At 44.4% G+C, this 20,971-nt stretch overlaps 1 protein-coding gene and 1 non-coding gene across 5 annotated transcripts in view; one reads left to right on the top strand and one right to left on the bottom strand.

The window, feature by feature from the left end:
• OXR1 (oxidation resistance 1) overlaps positions 1–20,971 on the top strand; it is a 203,632-nt gene that overhangs the window by 34,604 nt on the left and 148,057 nt on the right. The window lies entirely within an intron of this gene.
• TRNAL-CAG (transfer RNA leucine (anticodon CAG)) lies at positions 4,991–5,073 on the bottom strand. Its single transcript has one exon. It is a non-coding gene; the product is annotated as a tRNA-Leu (tRNA).

Raw genomic sequence — 20,971 nt, 5'->3', positions numbered from 1 at the left:
ATGAAGGTCTTTGCCAGGCAAGAAGGGGTTTACTGCATAACAACAACCAAAAATACCTCTGCATTGTCATGTGCAGTTTTTTCTTACCTCCCATTTCATATGAGAAACCTTTTTGTTTTTAAGGAGGTAATTTATAAACACCAAATGGAACATAAGAAACAAACTGCAGAGGTGTGTGAGCCTGCCTCTTTATCTGACTGATGTCAGCTGAGGGAGAACAGAAATGCCAGTCTCTAGGTAGGGAAGGTTACATAAGCAAGGGAGTGGGTTTCGAAACAAGCCAGAGATTCAGTGAGGTACACTCACCTGCCAAGGCAGGCAAACCACCAGATGAAAGGCAGGCCAGCTCTGAATATGATCAAAGCCTTATTTTTTCCCCAAAGATCACAGACTTAGGCCTGTTGCAGTCTAGGTGTTTAAACTACACAGTAACAAATATAAGCCATTGAGTCATCAGCAATTATTTTAAAGGAGCAAATTGTTTATTTATAAAGCAACTGACTTTTCTACAGAAAGGCAAGAGGGGCTCACAGCTGAAGAAGCAGCAGTCTCTGGAGGTTTTGATTCTGCAAGTTAATTTACTTCATCTCCAGCAGTACCACATTTCAAATCTTTCTCTTTTTTTGGCTTCTCTTACTGTGGCCTTTGGAGTTTGTGGCAAACCTCTCAGACACCTTACGAGATGCCAGTTGTTAATGCAATAGTCCAGTGTATTAAACAGGTAAAGCTGAGTAAGTCTTGTGACACAAGTCAAAGCCTCGCAGCTGCCCAGTGGTCAAGTAACAGACATCAATGTGTTTAGCTCTTTAGACAATGTTAGGGCCCCAACAATTGGACTAAGAGGAAGCTGTGATGGGTTTTCATAGAGGTGAGCCTTACCAGTCTGCCTTGTACTTTAGCTGCTGAGCCCCAGCAGCATCCAGCTGGGTCAGACTGGGCATTGTCACTGCCCAGATTTCCTCCATCTTCACCCTGAGGTGCAATGCTTGTAGGAGAAACAGAGCTCACTGTCAGGATCCTCCCTGGGCTGCCCTGCATGGATTACAGGCATAGCTGCATTGCTCTACTCCTCTCTCCTAAATAACCTCTTCTCCATAATTAGAGTTACTCCTTATCTGCAGTTTAGCCCAGTATCCTCTTAACACAAGCAAGAACATCCATGCTGGATCAGACCAATGGGCTGCCTAGCATCCTCTGGGAAGGTAGCCAAGACCAGCCTAAGGAAGAAATCAATACAGTGGCAAACAGTGGGACAAACAGTAGGACATATCTTCCCTGCTCCCAGAAGTTTGGGGTTCAGAGGCTTCACAACGTGGAGGTATTCTTTGTGTTTCATAGCAACAGACTACAGGGGCACTGGTGAGGACCTCTGGAGGTCCTCCAGTCCAGAGGACCAGAGCCAGCTTCTCAGACCCAGCCCAGCTGCAGTGGATTGCTCATACTGTTGCAGTGTTTGACCACCCTCACAGCACAAAACGTTTTTTCCAGCGTTGCTGCTGCAGCACATTCCAGAGCCTGCCTGCGCACTGCCTGAGGAGCTGCAGGCAGGTCTGGTGTATGAGCTGTGGTTATAGCAAGGGCAATGTTTCTCTTGTCTCCCTACACTCTGCACAACACCACTCTTCTCACTTGATGTGAAGTGGTGAACTTCCAAAGGTGCTAAGACCACAGAAATGGTCTTAACACCATAGAATTCACTACTTCTATTGGAATACTCTGAAGTCCTTCATTTTCCTGGGTTCTGGACTCTTCCCATGCTGTCCCTAAAGATGCTCCTCTTTGTCATGAGAAGTGGAAGCATCTAGATCCCTCCACAATGCCCAGAGAAGCAACAGAATTCTGTTCACAACTACTTTCTGATAATCAATGCCAAAGTAGTACTTTTCTCTCAGATTAGGAAAAGTCAGGCAAAAGGCAATGCTTTGCTAAAAGGTCAATAACCTTTTGATGGCATCTTCCATTTTTGGCAATATTCTCCTGAATAGCTTTGTTGCTCCTATGATGCATCTGTTGCATTCACTTCTTTCCTTCCCATAAGAGTTCTCACCTGCTGTACACATCTGATATTTCATGCTAAGAAAGCTGCCACATCTATTCCAGTCTTGAGATAAATATCAACAGAAATAGAGAAAGATATTACAAAAGCAGACCTAGAATTCTGTGGTCAGAGAGTCACCTTGTGCATGTTAGGAAATGAACAGTAGAGCTCTGAGGACCAGGGAAGGTTTCATATGACAGTGCAGTTCACAGGAGAATATGCATCTAAAATAAGATGAATAGAAGAAGCTGACCAATCACTTGCCACACAGAGGAAAAAAGGGTTCACCAGGCAAGGGTTAAGCCACTGGTGGTGTGCTTCCACTGGGCTTGTTTAATGCAAAGAGTATCTTAGAGTTGTATTAAAGATGGAAGATCAGAGTGTGACTGTTTTAGGCTGTGCCTTTAAAGGGACAGTAGTTGGAACACTCTCACCACCACACAGAGACAGAAGTTAAAACTCTGTGGTCATCCCCAGCTCCTCATGGAGTTCTTTGGAGTCTTGGACTGGGTCTTCACAAAGGTCCATTTCTGCTGGAAGAAAACTTAGTTGAATGATTAAGGAAGTTTCCCTCCTTGGTGGAAAGGTGGATAAAAGGGTGGAAGTCGCACTGTGTTGAGGCTGTAAAATGATTACAGGGATTAAGGTGAATGCAGTAGGACATAAGCCCTGTCCAAACCTGGGTTGCCCCTTTTGGCTTTGCTATAATACTGATAGAACAATGAATCATACACAGAACTCTCCAAAATAAATCATGCACCATATCTAGTGGTACGTGAATTATCCCTGCTCCTCAGAACTGCTCCTGTCATCAAGAGCCATCCCTCTAGATGGTGTGAAGACAAACCAAATCTCTGTAACCACAGAACCAGGCAATGGAGCTAAAACTGGCATGCAGTAAGTTCCATTTCAACAGCAACAATTTTAATATGGCTACCAAGTTACAGAAGATTTGCTATAAAAGTTATGGCTTTGGGGTTTTTTGGATGTTTATATAAGCATTGAAACTGTTACAGAAATAACAGCTCAAAAATACTAGCTGCAGGCGAACCGCTTCCAGTGCTCCTCTGATAAATACAATTAGGGAGCTTAATGGAATCCAGCATATCCCTGCCCCTCTGACTGCGCACTGCCGTGACAGCTCCCAACAAGGGCGGAGCCTTCCTTGCAGCGTCTTCCTTTCAGGCTGGTTTCCCTGTACTTTCCGGCAAAACCGAAGCAAGTGTTTTGTAATTAATTGGAAGCCGTTTAGTGCTCTCACCGAATTACTCCTCGGCGAGGCAGGAGCATTGCACTTCCTTTCTCCTGAGTACCTTTGCTTCCTTCTCACGCACAGATACTCACTTAATGAACACTTCCCCTCCGAGTGCCGTTAGCTCTGCACACGAGGCACACCAAGTTGCTCCCAGGCTTCCTGCCAGCAAGCCAGCAGTGCTGATGCTTTCCTTCACTCTCTTTCGTGGCGCTTGGTGCCATGGTCTGGTCATGAGGTCTGTGGTGACAGGTTGGACTCGATGATCCTCGAGGTCTCTTCCAACTTTGGCGGTACTGTGATACTGTGACCTTTGAAGTGTCAGCAAAAATGGCAGCTTATGACCAGGTAAATATGGAGCCAACAACCTGTGACCACTACCTGCAGCGATACAGCACACGGTTGTTCAGTTGGTCCTGTCCCTTGGACCGGTCCCTGGTGCTGAATGCGGAGTTGGAAGATGCTTTCCTAAGTGTCTTCTATAGCACTGTAATGAAATAAATCACCACTAGGAGTGTTTAAAGAGGTGTCAGGGAGCAGCATGAACAAATCCCATCAGCAGACCGTGGGATTTGTGCAGATATCCACTGTTCATCATGTTGAAAATTTAACCTCAGGGCTTTGTGCATACAAGCAGGATGCAGATAGATCACTCTGTGGAATGAGGTTTGGGGCTTATCAGGATATTGGGATTTTTTGTTAGGAAATAAAGGTACAGGGAGAAAAGCCTTCTGCTGTGATACAGTGTTAGGGTTGTGGGCAGGGCTTTAAAAAGGCATCCAAAAAAGGTGAGACATCTGAGCAATCACGTAATGGCCACAAGCCTTTGAACATGTCTGTAGGACACAACGTTTTGTGATACCAGTTCTGCTTTGGAAGGTTTCAGGGGTATATCTGGCAAGCAACCCTCAAGAGAAAATGTCCTTCTGACCAACAGGTTAGCTTTCTGACACGTGAAAGGTGCAGCAGACAACTGATACCAATAGAAAGTATTCAAGCTACCCTCAGCCCAGCAAATGCTCTGCAGCCACAGTGAACAATAGGGCAGTCCTCAGGAGCAGAATGGTAAGCAAGTGCCTCTGGGATGGAGAGGAGAAGGAAGAGAAGGAGCAGAATTGGGAGTAGGAGGAGCTGAGACTTTGTAATGTCCTATCACTGGGTATCAGGGAGAAGAGCTCAGCACCTGCCTCTCTACATCACCTCCTCAGGAAGCTATAGAGGATGATGTGGTCAGTCCACAGCCACCTTTTCCCCAGCCTAGGCAAGCACAGTGTCCTTTGCTGCTCCTCCTGGGAGGTGCTGCAGGCCTTTCAGCAGCTTTGTTGCCAGCCTCTGTACACATGGAAGGAGCTTCACATCCTTCTGAAACTGTGGGTGCCAGAGGTGCACACAAAATACTGAGGCTGAGGCTAAGCATGTATTTTGCCCCTGTGGTTGAGGTACATGTGATGCATGTGAGGCTGGGCTTGTGCTGTTGGGTGAGGCTGGTGTGGTCCTTCAGCAGCAGGCATCTGTGCAGGGCTGGTGTGCAGGCAGCGCTGTGCCAGTTGGTACTTCTGGGCATAGAGCTGTGCGAGGCTGCCTGCCCCCCAGGAGAGTGTAGAGCAGCCCTGTGGGTGGTAAACGTGTGTGGAGGGGCAGGGCGAGGAGCACTGGCAGGTGATGGTTGTGTGGGGGTGTGTGGGCATGCAAAATGCATGTGTCAGAAGTGGGATTCGAACCCACGCCTCCAGGGGAGACTGCGACCTGAACGCAGCGCCTTAGACCGCTCGGCCATCCTGACGTGTGGGGTGCTGCTGCTCTACTGCGATGCCTACAAAACGCTCCAAACAGAAATGTTTACTGCATTGAATCTAACGGAATGAGACGGAGGTTGTCTTGAACCTATCGGAATTGCAGACACGGAGGCTGGTTCCTAAGTGCAGATTGTCATCCCCTGGGTACCGGAGTGCGAGAGGCCTGCGCAGGAAGCAGGGAATAGTTCACATGACTGATGTAAGCCATGACGTAAGCAGCAGTCTGAAGGTGTATAAAAGGAATCCAGAAGTGATGTGTTGCACTAGGGCATTGCTTCAGGCTGATTTCCTGCAGCCCGTGAAAATTCTGTTGAGACAGGTACCTCTTAGTCATGGGGAGCGTTCTCCGTGACATCTGAGAGAGAGCTGTGACACTGAAGCATTTTGTATGTCCCCATACTGTGTTTTTATAAAAGGAATTCATGTACTTGAAAGCTGCATACAGGAAGCTCTAAAGATAGAAGTCGCCCTGGAGCCTTTCCCAGCAGTAACCCCTGTGGAACCCCACTCATCACTGGTCTCCACTTGACAGCAGGCTCCTGAATGCAACTCTTTGAGTGCAACCATCCAGCCAATTCCTTATCCCCTGAGTGGTCCACTCTGATTTAGAGATCAGGATGTTGTGCAGGACAGTGTCAAATGCTTTGCACAAGTACAGATAGATGACATCAGTTGCTCTTCCCTTACCCACCAGCACTGTAATGGTAAATCTTACTGTGCTGTAGTGATTTACAGTGATGTCAGTGTACAGTGGCAGCCAATCTATTTAAATGCTGAGTCCACTGTTGCAGTTTGAGCTGGGTGCCCCCTGATGTGTTCACTTCCTATGTCCAGAAGTCCAGCCCAGAGGGATGGACACAGGAAATTGTGTGTATTTCCTACCATAATTCTTTGCACCACTCTAAGATCCAGCGTGGGGTCTAGCACTCTCTCTTTTCTTCCTCCTCCGCCAGCCGGTAACTGGGGGAGATGTCTCCTGGCTTTGGGCCTGGCTAGGCCCAAGGCCATGGGGGGATGGGCAGTCTCAGGCCTGGCCAGCTGAGACTAGCCCAGCAGAGGGAGGGGGAAGAAGGAGCCCTGGGGGTCTCGGGTGTACCCTCAGGTGGGGATGGGATGCCTCTGGGTTTGTTTTGGGATCTCTCTTTGTCACTGCGCTTTGGGTTCTCTGTAACATTCACTGCTTTCTATTTAAACTTTCATCACTTTTGCAATCCGTTTGTCTGAGTGTTTTATTCCTGCCCGTGGTGGGGAGAGAGGGGGCTGCCTCAACCCAGCACATTCTTGGTAGCAGAGGATGGTTGTTGTGGGGAGGGGGTCTGCCTCTAAACCCACCACATTCTACCATCTCCAGCACTGGAGACAAAAGCAATCACATATCAAAGGCCTCTCTCCCACCTTTTCTGTCCCTTCCCTGTCACTCAACAGCCCTTCCTTTGCCATTCTGGATTTCTGTCCTGCTTTAATGAAAGTCACTTGCATAGTGAGAACATCTTTTGTGCTGTTCTTTCTCTGAATGGAAGAGTTGTTTTCTTTGTTATGTTTCAGGTCTCTCCCTCTGGGACCTGAAAGAAATACTTACTAGCTCAAGAAGAATGGCTATATCCTGTGGAACCAATGCATCTCCATCCAAAGAGAAACTGGAGTATGGCATGTGGATCATAATGAGGTTAAATGGGGTTAAGTGTAGACTTGCTTTAAAACCAGGATGCCTCTTCAGTATTTGCAGAACTTCACATTTTGCCCCCAGTTCTGTAGATACAAATGCGCTTAACGTCACAGGTAGCCCCAGTCCTGTTGTCAGATCTTCTTAGTTGTGCAAACAGCAATCTGTGGGCTCAAAATATTGGCAGGAACCTGGGGAGCTCTCTTCTTGCTCCCTGTAATCTTTAGGGGCCAGACTCACTTTATTGTATTGAAAATTCATTTACATCAGTAGCAGAAACAGATTGTGAGCTAGAAACAAGCCTGCTGTGCATCAGGACTGTGCTGTCTCAGCTGCCACCTGTCTTTGCAGCAGAACTTCAGTCTTGTGGTTAGAGGTAGGAATGGGCTCCAACAGCAACAGAGGCTTTGTCCTGGGCATATTCCATCCATTGTCGTGGGACCTGGAGATGTGAGATCTTTTCCTTTCTCCAATGAAATAACTCATCCTCAGTAAGAATGCTCATAACCCTCCTCTGAATTTAGTCTGTTCCCTTAGATTTCCAAAGTGGGTGAACTATGTTGGAAGATAGGTGGCAGATCAAGCATGTGGACCCCCGTGGTGTTGATAGGAAATGGGGGATGTTGGCCAAGGCTGGCACAGCATGTCTGCACTGGCTGTGAGGATAACAGAAAACCTCTGGGCTGTATCTTATCAGCAGGATCCAGAAGTACAGCATCTGTGTGGCTGTGGCAGGGATGGGAGAATGCTTTCTGTCCCCTGAAACTGATACTGAAATATCAGAACTTCTTTTTCCCTCCCAAATTACTGCTTCATCATGAGCTTGAGCACCAGCTGGAGAGCTCTTTGCTCTGTGATCCCTGCCTGTTGAGTTGGAACAACTTTTTTTGGTAATGCTTTTAATCCCAAACTGTGAACTGGGGAGTTCTCCAAACCCAAAAGCTAGAACTGCCTTTCTTTACGGCTCACATGTGCCATTCACAAGGGTCTGGGCTAGCCTTGCTGGTTAGGGTAAGGTGTTAAAAGCAGTCAGAATAGAGAATGGATCTCTTGTCTGCTTTCATTGGAGCAGAGGCAAACGCAGAGCTGAGCTGGGTCCTTGTCCTGCCCGGTAACCCTGCGACTCCCATGGATGAAAGCAGTTATATTTATGACTGTGAAAGCAGGGTGTGGCTGTAGGTGTGTATTTAAATAGTTACTGTGGAAGGCAACCTGACAGCTGACACTAGGGCAGAACCTGACCTGCAAAATCCTCTTTACTAATTGATGAATAAGCACCTAACCTGACTTCCAGTTTCCAGCTCAAGTGTTCTATCCTTGGGCTTGTCTGGAAGTGAAAACAAAGACACTGTGTAAATCATTGGAGAGGTGGTGAGCATAGAAACTTGTAATGACAGAATACATGTTATCATTCTCAGTGACTGGTTTAGTTTTAGGTGACAGATTCCGACGAACGTTTCAGGTACAGCTGCACATTTATACTCTGTTGAATTCTGTCCTTACTCATTCAGGCAGTGGCAAAGAAACTGTTGAACCTGGAGAGCAAACTCTTGCAGCCATGTGGTAATCAGTTGATGTTGAAAGACTCTGATGATGTTCTGCTTCCCAGACTCTCAAGTGGAAGAATCAGGAACAAAATGGGGTTATCACCTAACCTGTGCTGTACTCTCTCTATCCTCTCTTGGTGCTTTCCAGGAAGGCTGAGACATGGTAGAGAGGTAGAGCCTAAACAGAGCTAAACTGAGTTTGGCTGTTAGACCTGGGTGTGGAGAGCTGGATGTAACAGAAAGAGACTTGGCGAAGGGGGAGCTCAAGGAGGGCTTGCCTTCTGCTAGCTAGAGGAAGGAGAACTGTGTGGGATTACCTGGAGTGTTGCAGGTGATCAGTTCTTCCAAAGTTTTGCAGGGTAATAATCAAGCTTCCAAGAAAGGAGGGTAAACTGACCCTGCAGCTTGGCTCCTGTTTCAATGTGATAAACTCCCTTCTTAGTAAAATCCTGTGAGAACTGTCAATCCCAGGTCTGGTGGTAGTGGATATTAGTTGTTCTTGGTACCTGCTTTTGCACATTCCAGCCTTTCTCCAGATGGAAAGAATGGGCTCTGCAGCCATGTGCTCTCTGATACACAAGCTGCTTTTTTGGTGTGGAGAACAGAGGTAATGAGCTTCCAGTTCATTTTAGGTGGGCTTCTTTCCCATACAAGAAGAGTGCAACAAGTATAGCACTGCTAATTATCTCAGTGGTGACAATGATAAATAATCATCTAATAATGGTGACTGTATTATAAATTGTGGAAGATTTGACAGGAGTGCTGCATGTTTGGGAAGTGGGGTTAATTAGTGCCATTGTCAGTACTCCACTGCTGTGGCTGTGTTACGCAGCACGTAAAAGAAATAAGCAGTATCTTAAGTGCAAGATCCTTAGCCTTTCACTGTGCACAGAAGCCAATAACCCAGCAACTGGCAAATATTAGCTATCCCCTTAGAGTCCCCTTTATCTAAAATCAAGAGTTTTACATGTTTGCTTCTCTGATCCCAAAGAGAGATAGTATCTCCTTTTCTTTCCCTCAAAAGACTTTGTTTGCATGATTAATGTGTTCCTTGCCTACTGTGAAGAGGGACTCTGCTCCACTCTGATGTCGTGTTGACTCCCCATCTTCACTCTCCAAGCTAACATGAAAACTATTTATGTTTGCAACCAAAAGAAATCATGCTGCTTTTGAGTGTGGTTTGCCTGATGACATTTTAGAAACTGATTTGGGGTCTTCTTAATATTTAGACAGACTGGTACGTTTGCTTGTCCTGGTGCTGCTGCTGGCATTTCCTGAGGGAACTGCTGTAGTACAGACATGCTGCAGTGGAGTTCTTTGCTTGTGGCCCTGACACAAATTCCTCCTAACTGATGCTTTTTGCTGAAAGTAATGTGATTATGATAGCTTACATGAGTCAGGGTAAATATGAATCAGTCCTGGCTATTACAGGGAGCATAAGTGCCTGATAAACTTCTTAGTGGCTTGCTTCTTGGAGATGCAACGTGCAGAAGGTGCCAGTTTATTGTATGCATCTGAGCCTCTGTGCTGCACTAATATCTGCAGTGCAGAGCAGGAAGAAAGTCCATGAGGAGCATTAGTAATTGGCTAAGCCTAGTGGCCAGGAGAGCTTGTAACTCAACCAGCAGAAGCTGGTCAATTAACTAGAGGCTTGGCCAATTTTGCCAGTAGCCATGAAAAACTGTCACACAGCAGAACTTGCCTTTATCTGTGTGACCCCAAGGGCACTCAAGGTTAGACACAGATTGATGCTATTATGAGTTTGCTGTTTTAAGCCATACTTTTGAACCTGTGCACTGCCACATCTTTAATATCTGGTCAGTCCAAACAGTGGATAATTATGCTAGGAATTTAAGCCAGGACTAGAGCTTTTATGTAATCTTTTTAGTGTGCAGGTTTTGAAGACACTTCAAGTAGGTTCAGCTTTGTCCTGGAATCCCTGATTAAAAGCATGAAGCTTTTACATGCAACCAGCCAGCCAGTTTAGCCTGTGGTCTGAGTTAAAACACTCCTGTTGTTATTTACAAGAATCAGCTGTAGCTTACAGCCTTTCAGCAATGCAGGATCTTTCTCTGCAGCTATGGAACAAAGGTCTCTCAAAACATACTGCTACTTTAAAATCTTTTCTATTGCAAAGCATAGCTGTTTCTGGGATTATCCTAACCTCAGCTGTTCCATCTCTGCATTTTCAGTGTGACTGTAAGGAAAATAATTTGCAAGACAGCCATGCAGCAGCATTGTGGCCATGTTGTTGATTCCAGTTCCAAGCCCTTCAGCAGAGGCTTGGGGAGAGGCAGTCTTTGTTAAGTCTGTGGCTGTTTCCCTGCCTTGAAAAAGGACAAAAACTGCCAGGAAGAAAGATACTCATCCTAAGGGTAGACTCCAGTTACATCTAATAGAATAGCAGCCACTTGGAGATGGGACTGGAAGGCAGCCAAAAGGACCCTGTGAAATTGTTCAATAGTCTGTCCCTTTGCCTGTCTTCCAGTGATCGACAGAGAATGTAATTTCAACCTTCCAACTATTCACTGCTACCAAAGGGAACTGAATGCTCTTCTATCTCTATTTGAAAGTGGTGTAACCTAGATGAGAAGATACTCTTCTCTCAAATGTGCATGTTGTTATGCTATTGCAGTACATCATTACAGACATTACTGCTTACTGGCTTAACTAAATTGTCCTTTTTGACTGTCTTGTGTGTTTTTCCTAAGGAAAAAAAAGTGGCCTTGGCCAGTAGATAGAGCACAATTTCAATGGGTGTTCTGATTAAGGATTTCTCAGATGGTCCTCACTGCTTGTAGGATTAGCTGTAAGGTTAGCCTGAATTCACCAAATGAAGTCATGTCTTGAGGCATTAGTGCAGTGACAAATCAACCACCTCTCCTTGTAATGCCTGCAGAAGGCTTTCACTGCATGCTGTGGCTTCTTTATGAAAACCTCAGATGTGTGTATGTAAAGGAAGATGGCCTGTGACTTGCTGCCAGATTACAGCCTCATGAGTCTCCAGTGTGTATTTGCAGTAGTATGAGAGATCTCTGTGGCCTCATGCCATTGTATGTGAGCTGTTAAACCCTCGAGCACAGTGCTGCATCCCAGCCAAAAGGAGATCAGAACCAGGTCTCTTATCACTTGGTTTCAGGCACTGCTGTTCCCTCCCCAGTGGGATCTCTGCTTATGTCTTCTGGGGGAGAGGGTGAGCTGAGCTCTTTCTGATTTTAAAACATTGCTTTTTAGTGAGAGTGGCAGCATGGGAATATGTAGAAAAACCATTCCTACTGTTGCATATTTAGGATCTTCTCTATTAAATTCTGTGTGTTCTAATATTGGCCTCACTTCACTGTGAGGGTAGTAAGACACTGGAAAAGGTTGCCCAGAGAAGTTGTGGATTCCCCCTCCCTGGAAGTTGTCAGGGCCAGGCTGAACTGGGTTTTTAGCAACCTGGTCTACAGGAAAGGTGTCTCTGCCCATGACAGGGGGGTTGGACTGGATGATCTTTAAAGATCCTTTCTAACCAAACCTTCTGTGATCCTGTGAGCCGATGTTCTTTGTAGCCCAGGGAAACTGACCTCTTAAGCATCAAAAAGTTTCCTCTGTTGATTAGCTTACTCATTTATAAGGATTTACCAGTTCTATTGACAGTTGATTGATCTCTTCTTCGAACTTCTCCCTTAGTATCTCTTCAGTGAAGATTGTACCAGAAATACCACTATGATCTTGGTGTCATGTGATGTTACTGCAACACAAAACCTGTTGATAGAGGAACACAAGCAAAACCTGCAAAGGAAGTCCTGTGGAGCCAGAGTAACACTCTGCCTGTGATTCTCTCAGGCTTTATTTTTCTAATCAATGTTCTGGGTTTCAGTTTTACATCTAATGTTGCTGCATGTCAAGAAGATGATAGAGAAATGGAAAGAAAACATCTTTCAGTGTCTTTGTGTATCATGTTTGTCATTTCAGCTAATAAATGTACCTGAGCATCAGGTGTTTGAGTGGGAAGGTACCCCAGCTCAGGGCACCACTGCAGATTCTGGAGGAAATGTTTCTGTAATTAGCCTTGCAAAGTTTCTTGCTTGACATTTGCACTTTGTTTTGTTACAGGCAATAAGAAGTGCATGCAGTTCTTCCAAGGGTTAGAATTGCAAAGCCTGTGTCTGGGATGATGCTTAAGAAATCATCCTGCTGGATACCGTATTATCATGCCACATTATCCAGTAAAAGCAGGAGTTTAGGAGCATCCAGAGTTGCTTAGTGCCTGACAGAATAAAGGTCTTTAAAATTTTCTTTTCCTACCACAGCTTCTGAATCCATTTCCACTGACATTTTGAATAATTTTCTAACATGGTAGCTGGATAAAGCTTGTCCTTGATTCAGTGAGAATGGCCTTCCTAGAGTGGAACTTTAAATGTGTATTCTCAAAACACTGGTTTTTCTATGAGTGTGAGATTAATCTTCCTGTAAGGTTTCTCCTCCTCTTACATTTATCTCTTCTCTGTAGCTATTTTCTCATTACTGCCAACTTTACAGTGTTTTATGGTTCAAAGTAAGTGGTGTGGCTGGAATAGAACAAAACACCAGTGGAAATGAGCCGCTTTGCTTACGTGCCCAAAGAACCCCCCAGTTACTCCAGTAGAAGCATGCTTTCCTTTTCCTAGGGGCTGTATAATTCCCACCAGTACTGCTAAGAATAGAAGATATCAGTGTGACACTGTCTGCTGTGGGGTATGGGAACAGGTGCCTGTTTGGGTAGATCCATTGCTGTGTGGCCATTCCTGGCACAATAATCCTTGCCTTTGGAGCTTCCTGACGTAGAGTTTTGGTTTCCAAAACAGCCTACCTGTCTAATTTTCTTGATCAGATCTATCTGCTTGAGCAGCTCTGTGAACACATGAAATCCTGCATCTAGTTAATGAGTCTTTTGTTGCCAGGGAGTGGTTTTCAGTGCCAGTTTGAGATCCATAGAATGGTTTAGGTTGGAAGAGATGTTAAAGATCGCCTAGTGCCACCCCCAGGTGGCTCAAGGCCTCATCCAGCCTGGCCATGAAAACCTCCGGGGAAGGGACATCCATGACCTCCCCAGGGAGCCTGTTCCAGTGTCTCACCACCCTTGCTGTGATTAATTTCTTCCTAATCTCCATCCCAAATCTACTCTCCTCAATCTTAAAGACATTCCCTCTTATCCTGTCACTACAAGCCCTTGTCAAAAGTCCCTTCAGGTACTGAAGGCTGTTCTAAGTTCTCCCTGGAGCCTTGTTTTCTCAAGGCTGAGCAGCCCCTGCTCCCTCAGCCTGTCCCCACAGGAGAGGTGCTCCAGGCCTCTGATCATCTTCATACCCTTCTCTGGACTCAGTCCGGCAGTTTGATTCCCTCTGTCTTTGTGTAAAGAGCAGACAGATATAATTTTAATCCTGGAGGAAGTAAAATAACCAAACCAACAGCAGACCTTCTTAGATAGAGGTCTCTTGAGTCACATCAGCTGGCAATTTATCTACCACTCAGATGGACAGCATTCAAAACACAGCAACTCAAAGTTCTGTGTGGTGCTTATTTACCACTGAACAAAACTTTACTCACAAAATTCAGATGTGTATTGTGATGACTGCCCCTTTGGTTTTGATTTAGCTTCTCTTAGACCCTAAAGAGGCTGTGCCTTTGAATTTCAGCATAGAACTACTTGATCTGATAGAATGATTTTGTTTCATTTTTATTTTTCTGATTATTTTCATTTTCCCTTTATACATTAGTTAAATGTTTGCTCCATTTTGCCAAAGGAAGGTGTGAGCTCAGGCTTTCAGTGCTGCTTTATTGCTGTCTGCTGCATATCCATCTCAATCCTCTGTTTGTTCCTAAACTTGCCGGTGCTTGTACGTGTCTGAAGGATCCGCAGTATCATGGAGCTGAGTGGAATTACCCCAGCCTTCCTGAGGTCTTGCAGAAAAGTTACTGACCTTTAAACTCTGTTTCAGAGTTAAATGATAGCCACTTTTGGTGTAGCAGAACAAGAGCCAGCCTAGACCCGTAAGGCTGTTCCACAGAGGCTGTGAGACAGACTATCAGATCACTGTTTGTTTGACATGATCATAGTGCTAGGGGTAAAAAGAAAATTTGCCTAACTTTTCAAACAGGGAAAAAAAATACAAGATTGATATCATTGCATTAAATATTATGCTGAAGGGTCTTGCATTTGTATTCTTACAGTTCTTTTTGGCCTGCTGGGTTAGTGGAGGATAAGTTGTTGTGCTGGACTCAATTCTTCCTCTAGGTTTTGATTTTAGTTTCTCATGTTGAGCTTTTAAGCATAAAACTTTTCAGGTGGAGAAAGAATGCTTTAAATGATCTGATTATTTGATAGTTGCAAACAGTGATTGAGAGTATACCTTGCAGCTAAGAATCATACTGAAAACTGAATCAAATGGAAACTGGATTTAGATAGTCAGAATATTCAGGATCAAGTGTAAAGGTGATGTCACTTTGGAAGAGTTCAATTCCGGTGCGCTGTTGAGTCTTCTATTCCCTGTGTAACAGAAAACAAGTAACAGGATAAAAGGAGGAAGGAATTACTACACTTTCTCTTCTGAGCCAGCTCCAGAGAAGTTCTACAGCCTTGCTGTAGTCCTACCCATGCAAGATGTAGAAGTCATCAGATATTCCATGTGCAAGATGGAATTCATGTGTCTGATTTGTTCTGGTGGACATTCCTCTTTCTATAGACCTTCAGTAGTGTAGAGTAAGGAAAGAATGGGAAGACTGATAAACTGGAGAGAATTCAAATAAAGAATGGGAAGAAGATGTTGTGGAGGTGGTTTTGGCTCAGGAGAGGCTTCTCAGAGGTTATACCCTGAAGACACCAAATATTCCCGTTTCTCATTCCCGCCTTCCCTTCACATGCATCACTCAAGTTAACAGTGGCCTTTCAAGTCATGAGATTAGACTCTCATTTATAAGTTGCATGAGCTTAATGCTAAGTCCCATCTCTGTAATACTTGAGAGGAAACTCTCCTCTCTTTGTAGGTGAATGGTCATTTGAATATTGTTTAAAATAGGAATGACTGGGGAAAAAGGAAACTAAAAACCTTAAATCCCAGAGGAAATTACTGGGCACCTAGTTTGATAAAGAAGCTTTTATTTTTTCTGCATTGGATGTCATTGCTGAGAGTTTTGCTGCTGATGTCAGCAGAAGCAGGTTGGATGATTACTTTATTAATTGATATTAGTGTTAGGAATTATCTCCTTATTTTAGCTTGACTTGGTTCTTTCTCTTGTGCTCTGTATCATAATTTATGATAGCAAAAAGGCTTGGAAAGGATTATTAAGTCTGTCCCTCTACCATTTAAAATTGTTGCCCAAGTTCCATCTTGATAATATTTGCTTAAATACCTCTCTCTGCCCTCCTCGCTTTGGGAGACTTTCTTTTTATATGGACATATAATATGGTTCTAAGGGAATGTACAAACATATTAGGGGAAGCTTTTTCTGTCCTCCTCCATATCTCCCAGAAGCCAGCCCCACTTCTGGAGCAGAAACACTCTGCTAATATATCACAGGCTTGTTACATTAATTACTGTACAATATATCACAAGCTGCTAAGGTCCTGTTGTACTATAAGGCTACCAGTTGTAATGGCACCGTGAGGAGATTTAACAGCATTCATGCAGAACCTACTTTGTCGCTGCTTTATAGTGTGTGAGATAACAGTTCAATAAATATTCTGGGCCTGCCTAGACAAATTGAACATTGAATATGACATTTAAAATACTTCTTTGGTGTCTTGCCAAAGGTATTGGACACATACTGTGTGTTTGTGACTCCTGCATAATCAGGGCTGGGTTTTGCTCCTTAGACAAATGATTGTGTTGCTACATTAATTGCAAGTTGACTTCAAATTATTTTGGTATAATTATCACCCGTGTTGGAGGCAAGTTTTAAACCAGCAAACACATTCAACACTGCATACACTTAAACACTACAATTAAAATCATGATTAGAGTCCCTGGAATGTGTTGCAGACTAAGCGTTCTGGTTTCAAAAGGAGCTGCGGATTTAGGCAATTCTTAATATTTTCTTAAAGCCAAGCTAAGCTGATGCCACATGACAGCAGTCTTAACGAGGCTCAATGAAGAGTACAGTTTGTGCCCTTAGGCCAGCTGCTGAGCAGAAGCCCAGAGCAGTGGCACAGCTACAGTGAACCCGTTCCTGTGGAAGATGCCGGGTCCTCGAGCAGCCGAGTCTCTCGCCGTGCGGGAGATGAAGCTCCAGTAAATACAAATGAATATCCAAGGTGATGGGTGACAACTTGGTGCAGATTTGATTTTCCCTGATGTGACAGTGGCTTGATACGGTCTGAAGGCATGTGGCTTACTAGCAGCCAGTTACATTTTTAGCCACTGAAACGCCCCTTTCACTTGCAGACATTAACCTTTGGGGCTTGTGCTTTTATATAAGCATTAAACATTTCTTCTGCTTACTTTCTGGGACCTCATTTTCAGAGCTACTCACAAACTAGGACAACCTCTATAAACTGAAATGCATTTTCCCCTGCCAGTTTATGCTTATTTGTATTGATTTCTTCTGAAGATGAATTGATAGAGGAGCTTGCATGGTTGTGAGCCTTCAGTCACTTGATGACAAGAAAGTTGTCTTGAGCTTCTTATGGCAAGCCCTGTTGCAGGCCCATTCATTCCCTGAAGTTGAAAACAAAGAGCACATGACTCTGTCTTGATTTCTGATTTTGTTAGGCCGTTAATCTTCTCTATCAATTTTTGTTAAACTCTTGTGTTTAATAAATACCCCTGAATTTGGCCTTTCTCTAGGTGGCTTTGGTACATTTGCAAGGCAAGAGTCTATTGGGTTGCTGGAGTTAGATCCATGTTCAAACAAACTCTCCTGTAGCATTACTGTGAGATACACTGGTTAACATTCTGCAGTGTTCCTGCTTTTGCACTGCTCTGGGTGGAAACTGGTAGTGATGCTGAATAATCAGGAATTTACCATGCAGCTCTCTATTGAAGTGTGGGATAGGATTATCCAATCCTTCCCTCTCTTCTTTTGCCCAGATTAAAATTTGAGTACCTTGAAACTGCTGGCCTTAATCTACTTTGTGTTTTCTAGTGTGGATGAAAGTATTCTGGGATTTTGAGCCCAGCACAATTTGAGACCAGTTTAAATCACACAGTCACCTCCTGACTTACAAGCTTTCCACAGCTTGTGGGCTGTTTCCTGCCCTTGGGGCTGATCTCCTCCATACCAGCACATCCACTGGTCTGGGGACCCAGGAGGGTCCTCCAGAAACAGTTTGCATCTTCCATGAACAAGGTGAGGAGATAGTTCTGCATTGCACTAGAGGCAACATAACTTCTCTTTTAAGGTGCTGTGGCTCTCCTCATCTTTATGAATGTAAAAGGTTCATGGAAATAACGTAGAAGTGGATTTAGGGGCTGAAATTTAAGCCTGAAGGGACTATGGGTGCTGAACAAATTCTGCAGCTGTATATCAAAGGTATAGACCAAATTAAACAGAAAAGGTAGGTGCCCAGGATAAAACCCCTGATACTCTATGAGAATACAGTCAGAGATGTGTTTGCAGTGGTGGGAAATGGGCTGGACAATTTGTTCTGTTTCTCTGTGATAATCTGATCAAAACCCCTTAAATCTGAGCAATTAACCCTGTGTGCCAAATTTGAATTCTTAATTAATTTATACCTGTCAGCTCTCCAGAGTTGCTGAATCACAGTTTAAATGGTTAACACTGAAGTGGAGGCTGTTAACAGCTTTACCATTTAGGCTTTTGATCTTCAGACTAGTAGGAATGCAGAAAGAGATGCTGAAATACCACGGAGCTGGTGCACAAAGATTGTGCAGTCAGATGTTGTTCCCTGTTTAGTGCTGTTAAATTACCAAATGGCACCAACAAAGCATAAGTTGTCATCTGCTGACATTTAATTCGGTGGAAAGCAGGAAAAATGTACTGTTAGAAAATGATATCAGAGTCTCTAGGGATTTGCAGAGATCTAGAGAGACAGATAAACAGAGCAAAAATCAATATGGTTAGTGTCCTCAGCTCCAACCTGCTTCACAAAATTATGCAGTTTGTATTTGCAGTGGGAAGTGATGAACTCAAATAATGGTGGCATTGCAAGAAATGGTCTGGTAACTACTTAGTATCATCACTCAGCCTGTGAAGGGACAGACCAATTTTTTTTCATCACTGGAGGAGGGGAAATGAATGTTATAGGCACACTGTTTTTCCTGAGAAGGCATTGGGAACAGTGCAGTGCAGACTTAGATGTCTAAAGCCAAGCCACAAAAAGCAAAGTGAACTTCTGCTGGGCAGATCACGCATTGGGAAATCCGGGTGGCAGTGTCCATAATCTGACATTAAACAAGTGTCGCTAGTTTGGTTCTGTGAGCAGATTGGTATTTGAAATTGTTCTATAAGCAGCCATCATTCGTGGTTATCTTCATGGAAACACAGCAAATGTTTCCTGCCAAAGCAGGCTGGCATGAAAATCGTTGTTGTGCTATGCAGAAGTAATTTCATAGGGTCAGTGCCCACCGAGTGTCTTTGCCAGGTTAACACACACACATGGAAGGGAGGCAATCATGGCCATCTTCCTTGCCTGTGGTAAACTGGGATTTTTATAGGCCTAAAGCAAAGCAAAAGGAAAAAACCCAAACTGGCAACTTATCCTAACATATTAATCAGTAAAATGTTTCCTTGGAGGCTGTGTGTTGGAGTTCTCTAGTTTCTGAAGCACGATGACTTAGTAATAACGTGTGTCAATATTGCCATCACCTTTGGGATGTCAGTAGACATCTCTGTCCCGTGAATGTGATGCTGTGGCTTTGTGCAGCTTGTTGCAGGGTAGCAGCTGGGCAAATGCAAGGCCTGGACCTTAAATGACAATTTGTTCTGAAGAAATTGGCACCTGATGCCTTTCACTGTGCTGCTGCTCCTGCACTCGAGGCCATGTGACTGCTGACTCAGCAAAACGAGCAGGGCAGCTGTGCACAGTCCCAACGCTTCAGTCGTTGCCCATGACAAGTTGCTGGCTTACAGACTGAACCAGAATTTGTCGCTGTTCCTCATCTCTGTAGAAGTTTAAAAGGACAAAAAGCTAAAATGGGCTATAATCCAGAGTGTAATCTCTTATGGTACGTACATCTGCAGGCTCTGAAGCCAGTTTGCCTGGAGATATCCCATAGGAGTTGAAGGAGCACTACGATTTGCCTGTTCTACCTTCTGATGTATTCCTGCTACAGTGATGATAAATCAGGAGATGAAGTAATCTCGTTGAGATGGATGAGGTCCACAGCAGCACTCAGATGTTTCCCTGCTGTGGAAGCAGAGCTCTCTCTGCTCTCCATCAGTATCACCTATGCTTATGGTGCCCAGGCTATGCTGCGGGTGGGTGGGGAAGCTGTCCCGGTCGAGGTCACGGCGTGTTGCACACGTGATCATGGCCATCCCTGTGTGAAACCCTCTGCCCTCAGCCATGTGAGGGATGTGCTCTTGATATCCTTGCTAATTCATTCTCCTTTTGCCTCGAGAGTCTCAAGCTGGCTTGTGTGCACTTCAGTTGTTAAAAACTGCGCTCTGTGTGTGTAGCTGCGGGCAGGGCTGGATGAGTGAGTCGTGTAGCTCTTGCGATCAAAGCATGAGCTGTGTTTTTCAAAGTACACAACCATCAATTAATTGCTCCCATGTCTGTTGGAACTTCTCTCTCATTGTGGATATCAAACAATCCCCTTTCTTTTGTCTTCTCAAAGTAGATTTGCTGTTTGAGTGATACTTCTTTTAGGAATTGAAAGCCTAGGGGCAGCTCTAGCCTGGAAAAAGCTATTTGCTATCAGTTTGTGTTGACTTCGTTGTCCTGGCTAGGAGGATTTCATTTGGCCTTAATAGCCACCCTGGACTACTGCAGACTGGTAACCAAATCAGAAATGAATGGTATTTCATGCAATTGTTGCTGGAGCTCTTGTCATCCTATTCATTTTTATGACATCCCCAAAGCAATTGATTGTTGTATAGAACACCAATTATCCTGCTGCTGTCGTTCTCATCTCTAGGATAAGGAGCTTTTCACATTTAGATCTTGGTTTATACTTGCAATAAATGACAGACAGCTTTCACTCCTAGGTGAAGACAGAACTTCAGAATGAAATCAGATACTTTGAAGTTTTTTTAACATCAGAAGTTCCTTTGTAGCCATAAGGTAGAATGCAGGTTAGACTGCAGAAGGCCTCAACACAGAGCGTTGTACTCGGCAGGTGTGAGGCCAGGAGTGCTCCTGTAAGTCAACACCAGCTTGTTACAAAGAGGCACAGCTCTTCTTTAAGCTCACTGAGAAGCTTGTCTGGAGGGTTTTTTCCTTCATTTAAAGTTGCTTTTAGGGCAGTGATGGAAAGGCTTGCTTTATTCACGGGTAGTAATGGCTTCATCAGAGGCATTCATCCTGGTCATCAGCTGTTAATTACATTTCTAATTATTTCTAATAAGAATATAAAAAAGAAAAATGGCCTAGGAAGAACCTCTGTCATACCTGATTAATCAAGCTGACCCTCTCATTTTCATCTCTCTGCAAGAACTGTGAGAGTGTCGCTTCCAATTAGATTGCAGCTTACTGGTGGAGTGCAAAGGAAAGCAACCATTCCATCCTTCCTTTTCATGCCACAGTCTCAG

Source organism: Dryobates pubescens, chromosome 14 (assembly GCF_014839835.1).
Source record: "Dryobates pubescens isolate bDryPub1 chromosome 14, bDryPub1.pri, whole genome shotgun sequence".
Lineage (NCBI taxonomy): Eukaryota > Metazoa > Chordata > Aves > Piciformes > Picidae > Dryobates > Dryobates pubescens.
This window is presented reverse-complemented; position numbering and strand designations above follow the sequence as displayed.